Below are 21983 nucleotides of genomic sequence, written 5' to 3'. Positions count from 1 at the left end.
AGTTTAAACAGAGGTCAGACGTTGTGATCTATGTGTGTCTTCTAGAAGAGACCCTCAATAATTGCTAAAACTAAGCAGCTGTTGTAAGAGAATGGTCAGTCATAATATACTGAGCGGCCATGTTGTCTCTAGCAGCCATTTTGTTGAAAGTTAGAGAAGATTCAACTTTTACAAAAGAGCTGATAAAATGTATTAAATGGAGGATGGAAAATGAGATCATGTCTCCTAGCAACCTCAGCCGATGTGCGTAGAGGAAGATTGGATCAATCAATAGGGTCACAGGTTACCAAATATATGGTCAGTATGCTTATACGTGATAGTGTGGTAGCGAAGAGTAGAGTAGTTAAAATGTCAGGATGTAAGAATTTAGGGACCTAGACTGGAGACAATGATAAGATTTTAGGACAGTAGCCATAGATACCAATGACTTATGGGTTTTAGTGTTGCTTGAAGAAATGTTAATTAATATCTTCGTATTATGTCATTATATTCTCTGTTCTAAACCACGTTTCTGTAGATTACCATGAAAACGCCTTAGAATTATAATGTTAACGCCCTCTGCGGCAAAATGCAGCTTTCTTTGTTCTGATAATGTATAAGAAGCCCCTGTTACTGTCGATCGGGGCCATTCCATCGCCATCATGCCACTGTGCCTCACCATGGCCAGGGCACAGAGCCTTACCATCGCCAGACCTCCTAGCAAATCTCTGCCTGTCTGAATTCCTGTTTTTGCCCGCATATTCCAACTCCTCTGTTATTCTGTATCTGTCTTGCTGTGTATCTCCGAATAAACCTTCAACCTCAGCTTGATAAGAGATCGTCTGTGGAACTTCTTCCCGACTCTTCCAGCTCTCAGTAGGACTTTTTCTTACAGCTGTGGGGGGGAATTTGCAGCCAGTTTTGCTTATGGTTGCAATGCCATTTTTAGTTTTAATTAAAGTGATGAATAAGGTTTGATAAATCTTGCTAATCAGGAGAGGGGTCTTCAATTTTTATGCCGACCTTTAAAAGGAGATAGAATTGCAACTTTCTATAAACTTTGCAATTCTTAAATCTGTTCTGGACCAATTTGCATAGTTAACTTTCTCAGACCTTTACTTTGCATGGTGCAGAGGCACAGATTCTTAACTCCCTTGTTCCAGCAACAGGTTGGTATCTTATGGTCCAGATTCCTCAAATCACAATTTATATGTTATTACATAAACTTATTTTGCTCTAAAGTGACAGGTTATAAAAACAGTGCTGTAACTGCAGTTTTTGCAAATTTATTAGATCTGGGAAGTCATTCCGGAGCTCAAGCACGGGGAAATGTTTTTATCAACGGGACTTCTCGAACTGCAAAACCACAGGGGTCGTGTATATGGCGACTTGCTCCTGCCCTAAAGACTACATAGGGAAGACCAAGAGGGAGTTTAGGAGGAGAGTGGGGGAGCATTTGGGTGATATTAGAAATCAAAGGGAGACCCCACTCGCGAAACATATGTGGTCATGTCATCAAGGTGACCCTGGTGAAGTTAAATTCAACATAGTAGTGAACCCAAGAGGGGGAAATATAGACAAAATGATCCTTAGGAGAGAATGTGAGTGGATATTCAGGATGGAGTCCCTGGAGCCGAGGGGGTTAAATGAGCAACTCTCGTTTGCCTGTTTCTTATGAGTCGCCACTGAAGGATGTGGCCTCTAGGGTTTATTGGCTACCTCAGATTTGGGTTCTTTATTTTAGGAAGCCCATTTATTTTATGGATTATTATGGACATCAGTTTTCCCCTACCGCTTGCCTATAGTATTATCTAATCGGATTGAGATGCTTGATACTCAATCATGTAGGGAGATCTTAGTATTGTTATACCTCATAGGATGATTAAGAAAAGCATCACCTACTTGCTTCCACTATAGTATATTGATTCATCTAGGGAGGTTTATGTAGTGTGATATTCTACAGGATGATCATCAAATAAAGTATTAATTTGCCCCCATTGCATTATTACTAAATATCTTGCTATATATCTTTATTCCTGAATGCGATTGTGCGTTGGAACTCCTAGTCAGGTATATGATTCTGATCCTTAGACGTGAGCAGACTACATATCGGGCATTGTGACGGAGCCCGGAGCATGCGCAATGTTCTCTGAACGGGTGGCTCACTTGCTAACTGTGAGCATGGATGCGCTGACATACTGGCTATGGCATCAGCGCTTGGAGCATGAGCAATGGAACACCCGATGATGTGATATATGAGCTACCAGGAAGCTAGAGGTTGGCTTTGACTGGGGATTTACTGAGCATGCGTGGTATGAAACCTGCACATGTGACGTGCGCATGACCCAGAAGTTGGGGTGGGCCTCAGGGATTGGTGAGCGCAGTGAGACGCTCCGAATGTGGGCACCTGATTTGTCACTGACTGGTGACGTCTGGACATGCGCACCCGAACCATGAGAGGACGCCACGTAAGTGTGTGTGGGTGGGCGTTTACATATATGCTGATGGCGGCGGTTTTAAAAGGGGATTCAGTAAAGCATCATTTGATTATTACACATCATCTGGGACACATCACATCGGACTATCTGGCCTCCTGATGAGCCTTGACAGGCGAAACGCGTTGAGGCGCTAATTAACCCATGACATGTGGCAGGTGACAGATGAGTATCGCTGTTGCAATTCTGTGTTTATCTTTTATCAATGTTGGCACAAACTGGATATGTATGAAGCCATGTATGACAGATATTGTGGTACCAGGAGGATGTAAACACTACGGTGCCATTAACAGTTTTGGAAACATTGGTTTTGATCTATTAAGACTTATCTGCATAGAGTGATCTTTCACTACTCTTGTTATAAGGCTACATCATTGTCAGATGATTACTACTGTCCAGATGGTGACCCCCCTCCCTCATTTTGCAGTTATATATTATGTATTATGAGTGATATCTTTAAGGGGGGTTTACTACTGTCATTTCTCACCCATGCATGCCACCTATTATAGGTGTTCTTTTGTTTTTAACTTCTAAGGGACATAGGGTCCTCTTTAGAGCAGGATCATCTTTGTTTAGAACTAGGGGTCCCTTTATCGGGTAGAAGGTTTCCCTAGTGGCTGCAGGGCGAAACAGGGCCCCTAGGGATAGACATCGTTGAACGGGGGAGCCACAACGTTCCCCCCTAGGGTGCCAACCTCCGCGGCCAGGCAGGTGTAAGCTCAGTACATCTTTTAGGGATTCCTAGGTGTTCCCTTTATGGGTTGGTTTTTGAACACTGATTTGGTTTTGGTTTTTGTCACGTTTTTTGTTTTTGGTGTTTAACCAATTTTTGCTTTTTTAATCAATAAAGTATCATTTTTAGGGGATTCTTATAAATGATTATACTCTAGACCCTTTGTGCTATAATATAATTTTTTGAGATCAGGTTCTAAAAACAATAGAATCAAAGAATAGTAGAGTTGGAATGGACCTCCTGGGTCATCTGGTCCAACCCCCTGCTCAAAGCAGGATTGGCTAAATCATCCCAGACAGATGTCTGTCCAGCCTCTGTTTGAAGACTTCTATTGAAGGAGAACTCACCACCTCTTGTGGCAGACTGTTCCACTCATTGATCACTGTCAAAAAGTTTTTTCTAATATCTAATCTATGTCTCCTCCCATTCAGTTTCATCCCATTGCTTCTAGTCTTTCCTTGGGCAAATGAGAATAAAGTTGATCCTTCTACAATGTGACAGCCCTTGAGATATTTGTAGACAGCTATCAAGTCTCCTCTCAGTCTTCACTTCTGCAAGCTAAACATTCCCAAATCATGCAACCTTTCCTCATAAGACAGGGTTTGCAGACCGGTCACCATTCTGTTCGCTCTTTTCTGAACTTGGTCCAGTTTGTTGATGTCTTTTTTAAAATGTGGGGCGCAAAGCTGGACAGTATTCCAGATGAGGTCTGACCAAAGAGGAGTAGAGGGCAATAATGACTTCACGTGATCTAGACTGTATGCTTCTGTTAATACATCCTAGAATTGCATTTGCCTTTTTTGCTGCTGCATCACACTGTTGACTCATGGTCAGTCTGTGATCTATTAGTATAACCAAGTCTTTTTCACATGTGCTGTTGCTTAGCCCTATTCCTCCCATTTTGTATCTGCTTTTTTAATTTTTATTGCCCAGATGTAGTACTTAGCATTTTTCCCTGTTAAAAACCATTCTGTTAAACTGGAGCAGTGGGCAGCAACTATTTATATCTTTTTGAATCCTCTCTCTGCTCTAGAATTAGCTATCCCTCCTAGCTTTGTGTCATCAGCAAATTTAATCAGTTTACCCTCAATTCCTTCAGCTAAATCGTTGATAAAGATGTTGAACAATACAGGGCCCAGGACAGAGCCCTGTGGTACCCTACTTGAGACATTCTTCCAACTGGATGTGCAGCCATTTACGACCACTCTTTGGGTCCGATCACTAAGCCAGTTATGAATCCACCTTACAGTTGCCTTGTCCATTCCATACCTAGTCATTTTTTTCAATAAGGATTGTGTGAGATACTTTGTCAAATGCTTTAATGAATTCAAGATATACTATATCTACAGCATTTCCCTGATCCACACAATCAGTGATTCTGTCATAGAAGGAAATTAAGTTAGTCTGACATGACTTAGGGTATGTGCACACGCTGCGAATTCCGCTGAGCTTCCGCAGCGGTTTTGGCCGCTGCGGACCCGCAGCAGTTTTAGCTGCGGTGTACAGTACCATTCAAAAGAATGGTAAACAAAAACCGCTGTGTAGACTGTGCGGAAAAATCCGCGCGGATTTCCTGCGGTTTTGAAACCGCAGAAAGAATTGACATGTCAATTCTTTCTGCGGAATCCGCAGCGGGTTCCTATCTCCACCATTGTGGAGATGGTGAAACCGCAGGACCAAACCACAGGCTAAACCGCAGGTCTTTTGACCTGCGGTTTTTGCAAAATCCGTGCGGATTAATCCGCAGCGGATTCCGCAGTGTCTGCACACACCCTTATTAGTTACAAACCCATGCTGACTGTTTAATCACTTCATTCTTATCCAGGTACTGACATACATGTTGTTTAATAATTTGTTCAAAGATCTTTCCTGGTATAGAAGTCAGACTCACCGACCAATAGTTGCCTGGGTCCAATAGATATAATATTGTGCCTATTCATAGATCACACATCTAACAACTAAATTATATTGCAGAGGTTTCCAACTCCAAGATAACTTTGGCTTCACACAAATATTTAGAAGAGTATGGGGGGCTACTTCCCAAGCCTACGCCCATAGCCCTTTACGCTCTGTTTACACTACTGTTAGGCTCCATTCTGTTGGGTTTATCATGGCTAGAAAAGTGAAGTCTGCTGCACTATTGTGTCCTGTGAAATACAGAAATTCAAAGGACTCAAAGTCCATTTACAGAACTAAACCATCTTTACAGCTTATGCATAACAAGTCAAGCATAGAATCAGTTTTGAACTGGAAGCTAGTTGTCAGATTCTTGCTACAACTGCACCCTATGATCTCTGTTATAAAACAGAGGGGCAATTATAGGACTCCCTGTAAGAATAATGAGGGACATACAGTAGCTTGCAAAAGTATTCCCCTCCCCTGGCTTTTTACCTATTTTGTTACATTATAACCCATGTTTAAAGGGAATCTGTCACCACATTTGACCAATCTAAACTATTAGGCTATGTGCACACGTTGCGCATTGTAAGTGTCTTTGCCGCGTTTTTTCGCCACAAAAACGCTTACACAATGCAACCCATTGAATTCAATGGCATTCTGCAATGCTGTGCTAATGCTGCATATTTTTCTGCTGCGGAATCGCCGCGATTCCGCACACATAGGAATGCATTGATCAGCTTACTTTCCGCATGTAGTTATGCCGACCATGCGCAAAGTAAGCGGAAAATGTGCGGATGGTACCCAGGGTCTGGAGGAGAGGAGACTCTCTCCTCCAGGCCCTGGGTACCATATCCCTTTTGAAAAAAAAAAAAAAAAATCGTGATATTCTCACCTTCCGGCGGCCGCCGCAGCCTTTCCGATCCTCGCAATGCTCCCAGCAACTCCCGTTCCCAGTGATGCCTTGCGACAATGACCTGTGATGACGTAGCAGTCTCGCATGATGCTACGTCATCTGGGGTCATTGTCACAAGGCATCGCTGGGAGCGGGAGTTGCCGGGAGCATCGCGAGGATCGGGAAGGCTGGGAGGCCGCCGGAAGGTGAGAATATCACGATTTTTTTTTTTTAAATATTTTTAACATTATATCTTTTTACTATTGATGCTACATAGACAGCATCAATAGTAAAAAGTTGGTCACACTTGTCAAACACTATGTTTGACAAGTGTGACCAACCTGTTAATCAGTTTTCCAAGCGATGCTACAGATCGCTTGGAAAACGCTAGCATTCTACAAGCTAATTACGCTTGCTAGTTTAAAGTCAAATAGCAACGTAAGCTCAAAAGTCAATTGCAAATTTAGGAGGAGCCTTACTTGTATAAATATTCAGATTAATAGATACAACCTTTATGCGAAAAAAATCTAAAAACAAGACAACCACACAGAATACCAACAACTAACCGTGTCACCTATGGTGGCCCTGCACTGGGGCCCTGATAAATACTACCTACTAGCGGAAGTTGGCACCCTAAACAGAATCAAGATTGGCGCCCCCGTTCAACGATGGCTGACCCTAATGCTCCTGATTAACCCTGGACTGGTGCAGCATACAGTCATTCATTTAGCCAGGAAAGGAGAGTAAAAGGTGTCACCAGTGTAGGTAGATTCATAGGCAACAATACAAAAAGGTGCAGAAAAGTGCTGTAAACAAAAGACAAAGTGGCATGTGCAAACAAATGAATACCTGACTATACTGTTCCCTGTGACTGGAAACCTTCCTGTCAGCGGAGGTTGGCACCCTACTGCTCAGGGGAATGGCGCCGCCGCTCCATGACGGCTATCCCTTCAGTCCCTGATGTGACTAATCTTATATCAAATAAGGGTACAATAAGCAAGATTGGGCGCACTAACTGTGCCAATTATCAAATAATATATACAGGTCAGGTGCCGCAACAGTGGAGAATAAGCTATCAAAAAAGAAAAGAAAAGCACCACTGCAAGAAGCGCACACAGAACCAACAATATAATATGGAAAATGTGAAAATGTTTATTGATGCAAAAGAGTTCTACATTAAAACCATGATAAAAACATGACAGGCATCCCACGAGTACATAGCAATTAAATATAACATATGAAAACATATATAGCATAGTGTAATTGCCCATACCCAGTCTGACCCAACTATAGAAATATATCAGCAAACCTCCCTACAACTAGGCTCATGGGGACAATAGGGCTCTAATACTACAAAATCACTGAATTAAGTCATTCAATCCATATAGCCATCCATGCTAACTGGTTTAAGCATACAGGCCATGATAGGCCACACAGCAAAATCACCAAAAATAACAATGCAATACTCAAGTATGCCAACCAGACAATATCCAAGACACAATGGGAGGTTGAAAGCTGTAATAAAAAAGCAGACAAGTGGGTGCCCAGCCCAGGACCGTGGGTAACTCAAACAAAAATAATTTTCAAAGTTTATTTGAAAATTGCAAAGTAAGGATGCATTCCCACTAGCGCTGGTGTCTGCCAGGAGGAGATCTGTAATGGATCTGACCTCCTGGTGACCCCAGCTAAGGCTGGCGAATCCCGGCATTCCAGCAGCCTTAACTGGAGTTACCAAGAGATCAGATCCATTACGGATCACCTCCTGGCAGACCCCAGCGCCAGTGGGAACACAGCCTAAGATGTGAATAATTCAAAACATTACTATGTGCAAAAAAAAAAAACAAAAGAGTAACTGAACAGGCTTAAAACGCCCAATATACGCATTCGATATAACTCTTTATAATAATGTTTTTTTTGTCTAAAAGTTTTTTATATAAAAGTTGCCGTAAACATGCTGCAGGAATATCTCTTTTCAAAGGTTCCTTTTCTACTTTACTAATGACCGCAACAACTTTCACACGTTATCTGTTCGGAAGACTGCTCCTTGCAGACATTTTGTCCACAAGTAGTACAGACACGCTTGGATTTCCTGTATTCTTTGCTGGACAAATATAGCATCGCTTTCTTTTTTTTTTTTTATCTCTTGGCTCTGGATGTTCCCGAGAACGTATACCACATCGGATCATAGCTTCTGTTTGCTTTTGTAAGCATTTTGTTCTGCTTCTCTCCATCATGTTAGGCATTAAAAGTTCATAGCAAAGTTCTGTCAAGTATAGACGTCTCTTGTCCTTTCTGTTGGCATGGAATTCTGGATGAGTCTCACTATAAACAATATAGGTTTTGAGGGCTGACACATCTAGCATATTATAAAAAATAACTACAGTCCAACGTTTTGACTGCCTCTTGCACGTATACGCTCCAATCATTTTGTCCACTCCTCCTTTGGTTTTATTATAATTTTGGGTTTCTGTTTCCTGTTATTGGTGTCTATACTTCCATCACGGTGCATTGTACTCAGTAATATCATATTTTTCTTTCTTAGCTTTATAAGACACCATTGTCGCTTGATTGCAGAAACCAAATACACTATCATAAAGTTGTCGATGTTGATTGTGCTTCATGATTGGAGGAATTTCTCTGCGGTTTTGTTTCATTGTACCAACAAGTGCAAGTTGTTTCTGAAGCAAAAAAATTGCCCAGTTCAAGATTGGTGAAGTAGTTGTCCATTGTTGTATTTTTTCCAGAATAGAAAATTGGTTTCGCAAGTGTTTTTACTACGTCAGAACATAGGTCTTTCTGGACTGGAGCGTCAACATCTTTGCCACAGTAAATCAGACCATTCATTCTATAATAGCTTGTAGAAGCAGACATCCAGAAAATTTTAATACCATATTTAGCAGGTTTGCTGGGCATATACTGAATGAAATTGCAACGTACCCTAAAAGCAAGAAGTTGCTCATCCACTGTCACATTGTCACTAGAATGGTAATGCTTAGTACAGTTCTTGATAAAAAGATTCCAGATGTAGCTAATGGGGGCTAATTTATCTGTTTCCAACCTGACAGGACGAGTTCTCTTGTCATCAAAACGAAGGCTTCTCCGAATATCCTCAAATCTATTGACTGACATTGTAGCTTTGTAATGTGGATCTGAAAAAGGGTTCATAAAAAGTTCTCTGATAGGAACATTGTATGATTTTGTACTCCCTGCCAGAAGAGTAAGGCCAATATAAGCATACAGTTCCTCTTTTGTTATATTTTTCCATGTTTTTTTTCTTCCTGAAACGATACGTTTTCCTTCTAAGTTAGTACACAAAACTACCTCATCTACAATATCTGAAAAAAATTTACAGAACATCTCTCTTTTGGACAAGAATTGTGGAATTCCTACAGTTCCTTGAGCAACTCTTACAATATTATGTGATGGGGTTCGTCCAAGAACCTCAGCAGTACTGTTCCAAAAAACATTAGTTTTGGATGTTCTATTTGTATGTTCTGCTGAATCCATTACTTCTTCATTATCTGAAGAATCACTGGACGATGAAGTAGAAACATTAGCTGGTGGCATGTACTCTTCATCAGACAAAGAAAGTTCACTGTCTTCATCACTATCAAAAATGATTGCTTCGATTTCTTGGTCAGTCAAACCCCTGGATGTAGACTGTGCCATTGTAACCTTAGAAGTCAGTAAACTAAAATGAGAGAAAAAAAAAAAAAAAAAGATTACAATCAGGGTTGTACACTCTTTGCTAATGTGTGCGCTAAGGGTAAAGTGCAGACCCCTCCTCTCACCTTCAGCAGGTCACCACTTTCTTTTAGGTGCAGTAGAAGCTTTTGGAACTCAGAAAGTTTCTTTTTCAAGAAACAAGAAAGCTGACTCCTTCCTCCAAAGTCTCTTCAGCAAGTAGCACACAATGAACAGTGTTCAGGACCTATGATGATGTCAGAGACGCATGACGTTGTGAGGGAGCCTCCTTCCCAAGATCACATGACCATGTAGTCAGGCAGAATTCACACTCTTCATAGCAACAGCAGAGTCATAAAGACTGAGTCAAAGTCTTCCCCAGCACCAGTGAAGACAAAAAGACTTAGGATCACATGTAAACCTAGTACGGGCCTAAAAGGCCCCAGGTATGTGAAATTGGGGTATTCACAAAAAAGAGTTGTTATACCGAAATGCCTGTAACAAAAATAAATGAACAACTGGAAATGACAAACAACTATATACCTGAGGAATACCTAGAGTTTCAAAATTCTAACTAAAGTAATCTTGCAAAAAATAGAAAACAATTAACAGGGCGGGCCTGCGAGGCCCCAGGTATGCGTTCTAGGGTTAATCGTTATGACTCTTGGACCCAATACCATCTGTGGGGATGTTTTTCGGCAGTGGGGACAGGGAAAATGGTTCGAGTAGAGCGGAAGATGGATGGTGCAAAATACAGGGATATTCTTGAGCAAAACCTATTTCAGTCTGTCAGTGATTTAAGACCAGGACGGAGGTTCACTTTCCAACAAGACAATGACCCACAGCAAACTGCTAAAGCAATACTAGTGTTTAAGGGGGTACATGTAAATGTTTTAGAGAGGCCTAGTCAAAACCCAGACCTTAATCCAATTGAAAATCTGTTGTCAGAATTCAAGATGATGGACAGATAGCTAGTTCAAAGTGACTTGCAGCTGTAACTGCAGCAAAAACGAGGCTCAACAAAATACTGACTTTAGGGGGGTGAATAGTTATACACACTGAAGTTTTCAGTTATTTTGTCCTATTTGTCATTTGCTTCACAAGAAAACAAAACATTTAGGCTATATGCGCACACTGAGTATTTGCTTGCAGAAATGTCTGCAAGGTATCTGCATCTCTTGGCAGGAAAACCAATGCGGCAAAAACATGAGTTTTTTTTTGCATGCGTTTTTGTACAGCAATGAATGAAGATATTTTAAAAAAAAAGTTTTGTGATGTAATTTCTTGGTTCAACACCACCTTTTCAATGAGGACGCAGTGGCATCAAGGTAATCGGATTAGGGCTTGGTGTCAGCAGCTGTCATTGACATCTAGCCCTAGGCTAAGTACTGAAAAAGGTGCCAGCCCGACACCCTCATTACTAAGCCGATAATTAAACAAACACATTGTAACCAGCTTATGTAGGAAGGTTAACAGAACAAACGTATATACCGTATTTTTCGGACCATAAGACGCACTTTTCCCCCCCAAAATTTTTGGGGAAAGTGGGGGGGTGCGTCTTATGGTCACAATGCACGGTACCTGGTTGCAGTGGTGGCAGCGGACGAGGCTCTGCGGTGCGGTGGTGGCAGCGGGCTGTGCTCCGGTGCAGGGGCGGCGGCTCCGCCTGCGTTTCTTCGCAGCCCGGAGGCCCCCGCACACCCCTTGCTGGGCGCCATGTTGCGGTGGCCTCCGGGAGCATGGACGCCGGCAAGATGGACGCCGGTCCGGGGACGGCGCATGCGCAGCTTCAGATCTCGTGCCGAGATCTCGGGGGACGAGATCTCGTTGCCGAGATTTGAATCTCGTCCCCCGAGATCTTGGCACGAGATCTGAAGCTGCGCATGCGCCGTCCCCGGACCGCATCGCAGAGCGCCGCCCGCTGTCACCACCGCAGAGCCCACCTGCCCCAGCACAGCTGCCCCTGCCCCAGCACAGTCAGCACAGCTGCCCCAGCACAGAGCCCCCGCCACCGCACGAGCCTGGACCACTGAATGACCCCTGTGACTACTTCTCCACCTGTGCCGGATCCCTTCCCAGGTAAGCTGATTTCGGACTGTAAGACGGACCCCCATTTGACACATTATTTTTTTCCCTATTTTCCTTCTGAAAATAGGGGTGCGCCTTATGGTCCGGTGTGTCTTATAGTCCGAAAAATACGGTAGGTTGTAACCAAACAGCAACTGTTAATTTTAAAGAAAAAAAAAAATTGTGGGCTTCAGCGTAATTTTAATAACCAGCAGATGGAAAGCCGACAGCTGATGTTAATATTCTGGGAAGGAGCCAATAGCCATAAAGGTTCCCAGGCTAGTAATATCAGCTCACGGCTGTCGGCTTAGCCTTTACTGGCTAGTTTACAGGGGGACTAGAAATTTTTTTACATAGATTTTATAGGTGGACCCTAACCAGCAAAGGCTAAGCAGACAGATACGGGCTGATATTAAAAGTCTAGGAAGGGGCCATGGATATTGGCCCCTCCCAGACTAAAAACCTCAACTCTCAGCCGCCCAAGGAAAGGCGTATCTATAAGATGCGCCAAATCTGGCGCTTAGACACATTTGTCCTGTAGCAGTGGGGTAATGTTTGGGGGGGGGGGTAATGTCACCTTTGTATTGTCAGGTGACATCAAGCCCACAGGATAGTAATGGAGAGGTGCCTATAAGACACCTATCCATTTGTAACCTCTGTGATATTGTATAGAAAACACACACCCAGAATAAAGTCCTTTATTTGAAATAAAGACATTCCTTCAATGAATCTTAATTAAACCATACTTACCGAACACCTAATCCACTGACACCAATGTCTCCTCCAACAAAAGTAAGCCACAATACTCCTCACCTGTGCCCAGGAGATAATCCATAATGTCCCACGATGATCCTGATGACTTTGAGAGCAGTCACTGAAGTGACTGCTCTCAGACAGCTGGCAATACACTGACAGGAGGAAATTGTTCCAGCAGTGTATCACTGAGCTGCCATGAGAAAGTTCTCACGCAGCGATGCCGTGAGAGAACCGGAGCTGATCAGCTGATGAACTCTGGTGAACTCTCTCACAGCAGCTCAGTGATACACTGACAGGATGTAATCGCTCTCAGTGTGTCCCAGCAGCCAGGTAGAGCAGTTACATCTCCCGATGTGACTGTTCTGACAAGAGAGATGGCCGTGGAACACTCGGGATTACGTTGACTATGTCGGAAAGGCAAGTATATAGTGATCTATTTTACATTATTTCTAGGAGACGAGGGCATTGGGGATTTGGTGTTAGGCGAGTATAATGAGTTTATTTGAATATGTAATTTTTTTTAACTGAGACTGTCTCCCATCAGCGGCACCTGTTGTCACTTATCAGTAACAGTAGACGTAGCCTGATGGGAGCAGTAATCTCATCAGCCCACGCCTGCTGACTAGCGCTAAGCTTTTTACCGCAAGTCACTGCTGCGGGTCACAGTTTAGGGGTCAAGCTGACATTTGACAGCATGATCCCGCAAAGCTCTGACCGACAGTAACATCTACTGGCGGTAGAGTTACCATGGGTTGCAGTCACAGCTGCGGTGTCACACTGACATCTGACAGCTTTACGCCGCAGCGCTATTACTGCCAATCAGAACCACCACGTTTCCCACGATGTCACACAGATGATAGCGTGGGAAACACCATAGCAAGTCAGTAAAAACACAAACCAAAACTCAACAAATCCAAACATTTTTATACCTGCGCTTTTGCTGCTGATTTGACTGACTCAATTGAAGTCAATGGGTGAAAAACGCTGCAGAAACGCACAAACAATTGACGTGCTGCAGAAAAAAAACGCACTGCAAATACTCAAAGGAAATTTACTGATCATGTGCACAACACTTCAGGATTGTGATTGAATTAAGATTGCACAAGGTCTCCATAGTGTTTTTGGCGCATTTATGAGCAGCATAAAAAAGCATTAAAACCTCACCGTGTGAACACAGCCTTAGAGTTGTTGGCATGTTCTTTACATGAACTGATGCAAACCCTCAAAAAAAAAAAAAAAAAAAAAAAAAAATGAAATTCCAGGTTGTGAAGTAGCAAAACATGAAAAATGCCAAGGGAGGGGGTGTTAATGCTTTCGCAAGCCACTTTAGATGTCGATGTATAGTCAAAGCTATAATAATGAGAGGAGGATGGCGACAATGAGTCTAAAGTCACTTTGGAGTTTCTTTTAGAAAGTACATATTTTATATATTGTGCCATGCTAAACAAAAAAAAAAAAAAAAAACACAAATGACAGAATCAGACAGAACTTTTGACTCAATAATGCAAAGCCAAAATGCAATGTGAACCCAGCCTTATAGAGACAGCTATTTAGAGGCAATATTACATCACACCACAGTAATGTAAAATGGTGAGAAGCCTTGGGTGGCTTTAATTAGGATACATTCACACACAGTTTCAGTTTTCACAATCAGTTTTTAACTTGTGTCTTCTGTCTTGCCTATTGTATGTCTGTGTTTGCTCTGTTTTTTAACTAATGGTAAAACTTGTGAAACTTTTTTTTTTTTTAACCACTGACCCTCTAGATGCTGTGACTGAGAGCAATTGCTGGATATAGAAGGTTGTGATAGGGAGGTCAGTCTCACCCCATCATTACCTTCTCTGCAGCAAGGTGGCTTTGAATAATCTAATTCCTAACAGTGCAAGTAAACTTATTACTTTCACTTATTACAGATTCTTCAATATTTATTTATAATTTTTGTAGAATCCCTAGCAATGATCATTACTTTTTTTAGTTGTATTTATGCTTTGTGTTTTTTTACTATGTCACATGATTTGAAGGTTTCCTCCCCCTTGTTACGGTTTTCGCTCACATTTTACCCGCTTCTATCTTTTGCTGCCAATGTCAGTATGACAATGAAACGTATAGTCTTGTAAACTCATTTTGTTGATCCAATAAAACTGGTGTTTGATACACTGGACTATTTGCTATATCAGCAGCGCTCTTTTTCCCATTTGTTAACTTTTTGCTCAACTATAGTCCTATAAAGACCCCTATCACATGTCAGTGTCCGGTATGTGAAGTGAATATTTTCACACGTACCAGAGACCCTTACACACAGACAGACCCATTCAAGTGACTGGGTCTGTGCACATGTCATTGTGTCTCCACGGACTGTGTATCCGTGGGCAAAGTACACCGACATGTCCGTTTAACAGCAGCACAGGCCACAAAACATCCCACACACGTGCGCACTGATAACACATGGGATGATATGGTGTTATCAGTGTGCCATGTATCGGCGCCTAGGAAGCAGTGGTACAGTTTGGCACCAGGTGCTGAAGACCGCTCACATCATTCTCCCCTGCTCGCTCTGCGCTCAGCACAAGCAGTGGAGAATGATGAGAGTTGCATTCAACTACTATACTCCCATCAGCTGCTGCTCGCTCACTGTTATTAGCAGCAGCAATTGTAGGCTGATGGGAGCATTCATCAGCCGCGACCTAGGCTATAAATAAAAGTTTAAAAAACGGCAGTTTCCCCTGTATTTTTGATAACCAGCCTGGCAAAACTGACAGCTGCGGGCTACAACCCTCAGCTTCAGCAAGGCTGGTTATCAAGAATAGGGGGTCCCAAAGCTGTTTATAAAAAAAAAAAAAAAAAGCCAGAGTAATCCCCATTTTTGACAACCAAACAGCTGGTATTCTCGAGCTGGTAAGGGGCCATAGATATTGGCCCCCACCCCCAGCCTAAAAATATCAGACCTCCAGTCTCACAGATAAGGCATATCTATTAGATACACCAATTCTGGTACTTTTCCCGTCTCTTCTCACTTGCCCTGTGGAGGTGGCAAGTGTGGTACTATCTGTGTCATCTTTGTATTGTGTGGTGACATTAAGTCACGACTTAGTAACGGAGAGGCGTCTATAAGACGCCTCTCCATTACTAATCCTATAGTTGTATGGTAAATAAAGACAAAGTTTTTTGTTTTGTTTTTTTTTTTAAATAAAAACAAAACACTTTTCCATTTTTAATTAAAAATTTCAAAACAGGCGAGTATAACGTCCATTCCATTGAAGCCAATGTCTCCTGTAATAAAACAAAAATAAAAAACAACATACTTCACCTGTCCAACGTTCTGTCTCACACCGTAATCCACGTCTGGGTATAATTAAGTTTTCAACCTGGACGTGGCCAAGATGCGACCGTCCAGGCTGAGAACCACTGATAAATCAGCTGCTGTGAGCAAGCACAGCATCAAAGATCTGCGGTGAACTCACTTGCACTGAACTCATTTACTTTTTCTCACAGTGCAGAGTTCACCGAAGTTTAGCCCGGCTGTGAAAGCAACCTCAGTGACCCACGGTAACCTCGATGAGGTCACCGCTGCTCACTGATGCTGCACTTGAAGCCGCTTATTCCTCAGTGGCTCTAAGCCTAGAGGTCGCATTTTGGAACCGTCTAGGTTGGAAACTACTTATCGTAGATATAGATTATGGCATAGAACAGTATGTAGGACAGGTAAGGGATATTGTTGTTTTTTTATTTTTGTTTTATTACAGGAGAAGCCATCAATGGAATAAGCATTAGGCGAGTATAACTTATTTTTAAATAAAAATGGAGAAGTGTTTTGTTTTTATTTCAAATAAGAGACTTTATACTTGCTTTGCTTATTTACCATACAACTATAAGATTAGTAATGGAGAGACGTCTTTTAGACAACTCTCCATTACTAAGCCGTCCCTTAATGTCACCAGACAATACAAAGATGACATCAACCCCACAAATATTACCCCACTTGCCACCGCCACAGGGCAATATCCATAGCCCCTTACCAGACTGAGTATACCAGCCCCCAGCTGTCTGCTTTAGCAAGGCTGACTGTAAAAACTGGTGGGAACCCCATGCCTTTTTTTTTTTTTTATTTATATAAATAAAAAAAAACCAAAAAAAAAAAAAAAACCCATGGGGACCCATCTATTCTTGATAACCAGCCTTGCTGAAGCTGACAGCTGAGAGTTACAGCCCGCAGCTGTTAGTTTTGTTTGGCTGGTTTCAATATAGGGGAATCCACGTCGTTGTATGAATTTATTTATAGCGCAGGCGGCTGATGAATACTCCCATCAGCCGCATGCTCATACTTTTATCCGTTGACTACAACTCTCATCATTCCCCCCTGTTAAGGGTGATCGCCGGCAGAGCAAGGGAGAATGATGTGAGTGGTCTTCACCACCCAGCATCAGGGAACAGCACTAACAGTACCACTACTTCCCAGACGCCGGACACGAATATCTCGGGTACTGGTTTTTCCAGTATAGGAAATATCAGGACGTGTGACACCGGCGTTGGACAGTAGTGCCCTGACTAATCTGTTTGTATAACAACAGCAGCAGCACAGATTCTCAGGACAAAATCTTAAAACAGTTGTGGCAATAGCTCTTCAAAATGAGCATACTATCTTAAGAACCCATGTTTGCCAAATGCCAAGCTTCATCAACCAAAAATTCTGAACCATGTAGTGCCCTGTGGTTTTTTCACTCCCATTTCTTTTCTAGATGCTCCCCTATCAACCATTTTGAGAACCGCATGTGACCAGACCTGTCCATCAAACTCCAAATTAATATTACTGCACACTGGAAAGCAGTTTTCAATTGGAGGAGGCTGATGCCCTTGTGTCCCGCATTATCATTTAGAACCTGCTCAGCCTTATGCCTGGAAAGTGTGAAATATAAAACAAAATTACACGATTGTTTAGCTTTGCGCGGTTTTCCAAATGTTATGTCGCATCTGTTAAAGCAATGGTAGTGTATACTCACTCAAGGAATATATGCTGCAGATTTTCCATCCAGTTGTACCAGCTGGAAAAGCCACAGTGTATTACAGTGCTAGGAAATTAATCAAGATTTTTTAAATCACACTTATGATGCAAATGCCATTATTGACGTCCACCCTTTGCAATAACTGGGGAGAAATTTGAAGCAAGTCTGCAGCAAAATCCATGCCAAATCTGCGGTTACTCATGTAGATGTATTGTGGACTTTTTCTGCTCCATTTACTTCCCATGCGAGTGCAGACATACAGGACAAAATGATAGAAGTAATAGAAATCAAGCAATTGCTACTTCTACAGCTGGAAAAAAAAAAGTATAGAAGCATGCATTACTATTGCATGCATTTGTTAATATGTTGGCATTGCATAAGTTTTTGGTTCAAGGCTTCTGGCAAGGTATCCAGGGATAACCACAAGCACTCTCGAAAAAGTTGAATTCTTACTTCAGCTATTAGAAGAAAAAAAATTCTATAATGAGCTGCTTGCAAATTAAAAGCATGTAATCTCTTCCACACTCTTGAGGATCTGCTCACAACCGAAAAGAGCGCTAAGTGCGAGGGAGTCTTCAATAATCATCAAGAAGCTCATGTGTTGGCCTGGTTAATGCCTGCAAAACAGATTTAAAACCCGCTGTAGTAACAGACTTGAAATCTGAATTTCTTTACTATAAAAAATAAAAGCAGCCAATAATGTGGCAAATTCTGCTGTAAAAGCAAACCTTTAATCGATAAATTCACAAATTGCAGGCTGTCAATATTACATTTAAAAGTCCTGCAGGACCCATTTTATCCTAATAAAGCAATCTAATTAAGATAAACATGCAGAGATGCAAAAGCATTGCACAAAAAAAACCTGTACCAACATATGAAACAAACCCATTCTTAAAAGGTGTATTGAAAAGGCAATCATTCTGCATGTCAAAAATTGACCAGTATTTACTATTTTGACTAATGCCTCAAATTTACAGAACTATCTTCCAAAGTTACAAGGAAATTAAGTTGGAGTTTCACCACATAGGTAATAGTTTTCAAGCTAATAAACTTTCAAACTTGCCATGAACCCACAATATAGGTGGTACATTTTAAATTGACCCAAAGATTACAAAATATGACTAAGTTATAATCTTTCTTTTATCTCCAACACAGATACTGACAGAAGCCTTTACTTAAATCATGCCAAAATACTAACATGATGAAATTATATTTTGATTAGCAAACACACCAGGATAACAAAACACAATCCTCTAATTTTAGCACTTTAGTGTGAAGGTACACTTTTCCCTCCCCCAGGAACTTTGTATGCAAAACAGTATATAGATGGTATATATCGTGCTAAATGAAAGTGTTGCTTTGCTCTCTGCTTGGAAGTTGTATTATTCACAATCTCTGTACTCAATGAAACTTTAAAAAAAACAAAAAAAAAAAAAAACTATGGAGCATAAAGATCCTCAAGGCATCCAACTGGCTGTTTCTATTACACTAAACAGAGCAGCAGAGTGTCTGAGGAGCAACACGACAGGGTGGGGGCTGGGCACAGATTTTAGTAGATTTTAAATATGCCAGATTCTTTTGCTCTTAGTGAAGAAAAGAGCTACAACCAGGAGAGAACGCATGCATGCTCAACTAAGCCATGCGTGCAGCGACAGGAGGTTTGTGATGAATAAATGTAGGCTGAAGAGGCATCCAGCAAATTGCTCTAAAGGCACACGGTCATCTTCAGATCAATCTTCACTGGTACTTGATTAAGAGCATCACGGTTGCCATGTGTTAAACACTTTGGTGCGGTGTCTGTAGGACAAGGAAGGATGAGGATCTGCAGAGTGGTTGTCAGTATTCATGCTTCACGAAACCCAAGATTAATCATAGTATTGAGGCTGGGAGAGAGTTCTTCAGAATCACTAGAAGCAGGCACAGAACTGGAGGACCCAGGGAACGTGGTATGGACCTCTTAAAAGCAGTTGTCCCGAGAAATACATTTATATCAGATACCAGAAATGTCTGCTATTTCTCCAGAACCTATCCCCCCATTCCAGTTGACCATTGTTATGAGGGATCCAAATACAATTGTATGAATTTATTTGCAAGTAGTGTCCACTCCTTCCACAACAGAGTCGATGAAAAACTGATTTTAGCCTTCTGCAGACTCAATTACTCATATACAAGGCTACATTACTTTTTAAAAATATTTCTTAGCTATACGGTTGCCTATTCTGAAATTCCATTTGGAATTATTATTAGAATCAAAAATGTGTTCTTCTGAAAACTAGGATAATAGTAAGGTTGCTTACACCAGAACACGGCATGATGCTGTGCTTTGCCACCTAACCATTACTTTTTGAACTATATAGAGTTCTGCTATGGTGGCACCTATCATTTCAAAGGAAAATAATAAAGTCCTTTTTTATCTCCCAAGAAACACTTCTTTGAGCTTAGTTTGTCACTTGGTCTGTTGTAGCCCTCTTTGAAACAACCATATCTGTCTGTCTGACAGTTTCAAATGGTTTTCCAAACAGCCGAGATATCACATGTGATGATGTGGCTAAATGGTCTACTAAAATGGTTTAAAGTCCTAAATGGCTACAGTTAGTTCTCCCTTACTGGAATCCTTTTATTCATGATAATCCCATAGTCAATGCCTTTATAATGTTCTTAAAATGTTCTTGACAAATTACCAGCAGGATCCAAGTCTTGAAACATCCCTTCGATCGCTTGTGACTTCCGATTCTGGATTGTTTTTAAATTATCTTTAAGAATTTTGCTCTACCAAGTAAAGATTCCAGTGCCATTTGCCACAGACACTACAAGAACCAACTATGAACAATGATGAATATTCCTTGAATGAGTAGGAAAAACTGTTCCATATCTTGCAAGGTTAGAGGTTTTGGATATTTCTGCTGTCCACAGTGATTTGGACGCATTCTGAAATTCACAGGTATTGCAACCTTGCCCACTCTCTGTGCCTTCCCTCTTGTTTTTCAGCCAACATGGTATATAACGTCTGGAAACTTTGAAACGACTCCTGCCTTTATGACCCTAAATGGAAATTATCAGCTCTATCAGACTAGATTATATATATATATATATATATATATATATATATATATATATATATATATATATATATATTATTCAGCCTACAAAACTACACTCTGCAAAGGCCATCAACTTTACAGTTTCCACTTGGACTGAAAGGGAATCCTTTGTGTTGCGCTATGCAAGTGCAATATAAAGTGGCAGAAACTTTGATTCCAGTAATGGGTCACTTTTTCTTGCAGTAATTCTCAAAATCCTTACTTATTAGTGGCAGCAAGAGCCAAGAACTCAATTCCACTCATCGATATGCAGGTGCAGATTGGTTCACTATGTATAACTAAAAACCTTCAGTGGAATAATCGGCAGCGAGGCAAAAATAAATAAAAATCAATCAAGGGAAGCGAGTTCATGGCATCGGTTTCCATGGCTGCTGTATGCAAGCTTTACTTCACCAAGCACAATTCCAAGCATCAGATGGAGTGGTTTTTATTGCTTGCTCTCACTGGGTTCTGGAGCAGTAGATATTTGATCTACCTGGCAGTCTCTGAAGGACGAGTCTGGGTATAGCGAATGCTAGTAGAATGTTACCTTGCACTGTGTTAACTGTAAAGATTGCTTGAAGAGGGACAAAGATGGGGTTATATCTCAGGAGATGGCTTTGGCCCTTAGTTCCAGTGAAGGGAAATCTTGATGCTTCAGCATACCAAGAGATTTTGGACAATTGTATGCTTCCAAACTTTCTGTGAATAGTTTGGGGAAGGTCCTTTTTTTTTTTTATTTCAGCAAAACTGGCCCCAGTCATCAAAGCCAGGTCCATAAAGGCATTGTGGTTGGAGTTTGGTGTGAAAAACTTGACTGCTTTGAAAAATGCCCGAGTTTAACCCCACCAACAAAATTCAGATGAACTACTATGTGTCTGATCTCACAAATATGCTTTTCGATAAATGGACAAAATTCCCACAGACCATTCGAAATCTTGTAGAAAGCCTTCCAAGAAGAGGGAATCTGTTAGGCCACGTGCCCACAATCAGAAAAAAAAAAACAGCATTTTGGATGCAGTGTATTTTAGCTGCATCCAAAATGTTGCGTTCTAATCACACAGTTAAATCCACGTGTCAAGTGAACCATGCGGAATTACTGCATCTAATGAAAGGCTATGGGTGAGACTACGCAGCAGAGACTAGCGTCTCCGCTGCAGATAATCGACATGCTATGGCTTGTAAACCCGCACTGCGGGTGAGTTTACACAGCGGTAAACAGAACCACAATGTGCATGGGATTACTATAAACGCCATTCACTGTGCTAGAAGGCAGCGTTTTGGATGTAGCGCAGGTGAAATCGTCTTAAACACTGCTATTCGGGATTGTGGGGATGTACCCTCTTATTTGCAAAGTGTGACCAAGGCAATACTAATGCCTATAGCTTTAAAATGGGA

General features: G+C 41.5%; 1 protein-coding gene across 1 annotated transcript in view; it reads right to left on the bottom strand.

Annotated features, from left to right (window-relative positions):
- SCAF11 (SR-related CTD associated factor 11) overlaps nucleotides 1-21983 on the bottom strand; it is a 160619-nt gene that overhangs the window by 71324 nt on the left and 67312 nt on the right. The gene's annotated exons all lie outside the window — the stretch shown is intronic.

This window comes from Dendrobates tinctorius, unplaced genomic scaffold (assembly GCF_039654945.1).
Source record: "Dendrobates tinctorius isolate UK_male_01 unplaced genomic scaffold, ASM3965494v1 ptg000209l, whole genome shotgun sequence".
Taxonomy (NCBI): domain Eukaryota; kingdom Metazoa; phylum Chordata; class Amphibia; order Anura; family Dendrobatidae; genus Dendrobates; species Dendrobates tinctorius.
The sequence above is the reverse complement of the archived record's forward strand: the minus strand, read 5'-3'. Positions and strand labels throughout refer to the sequence as shown.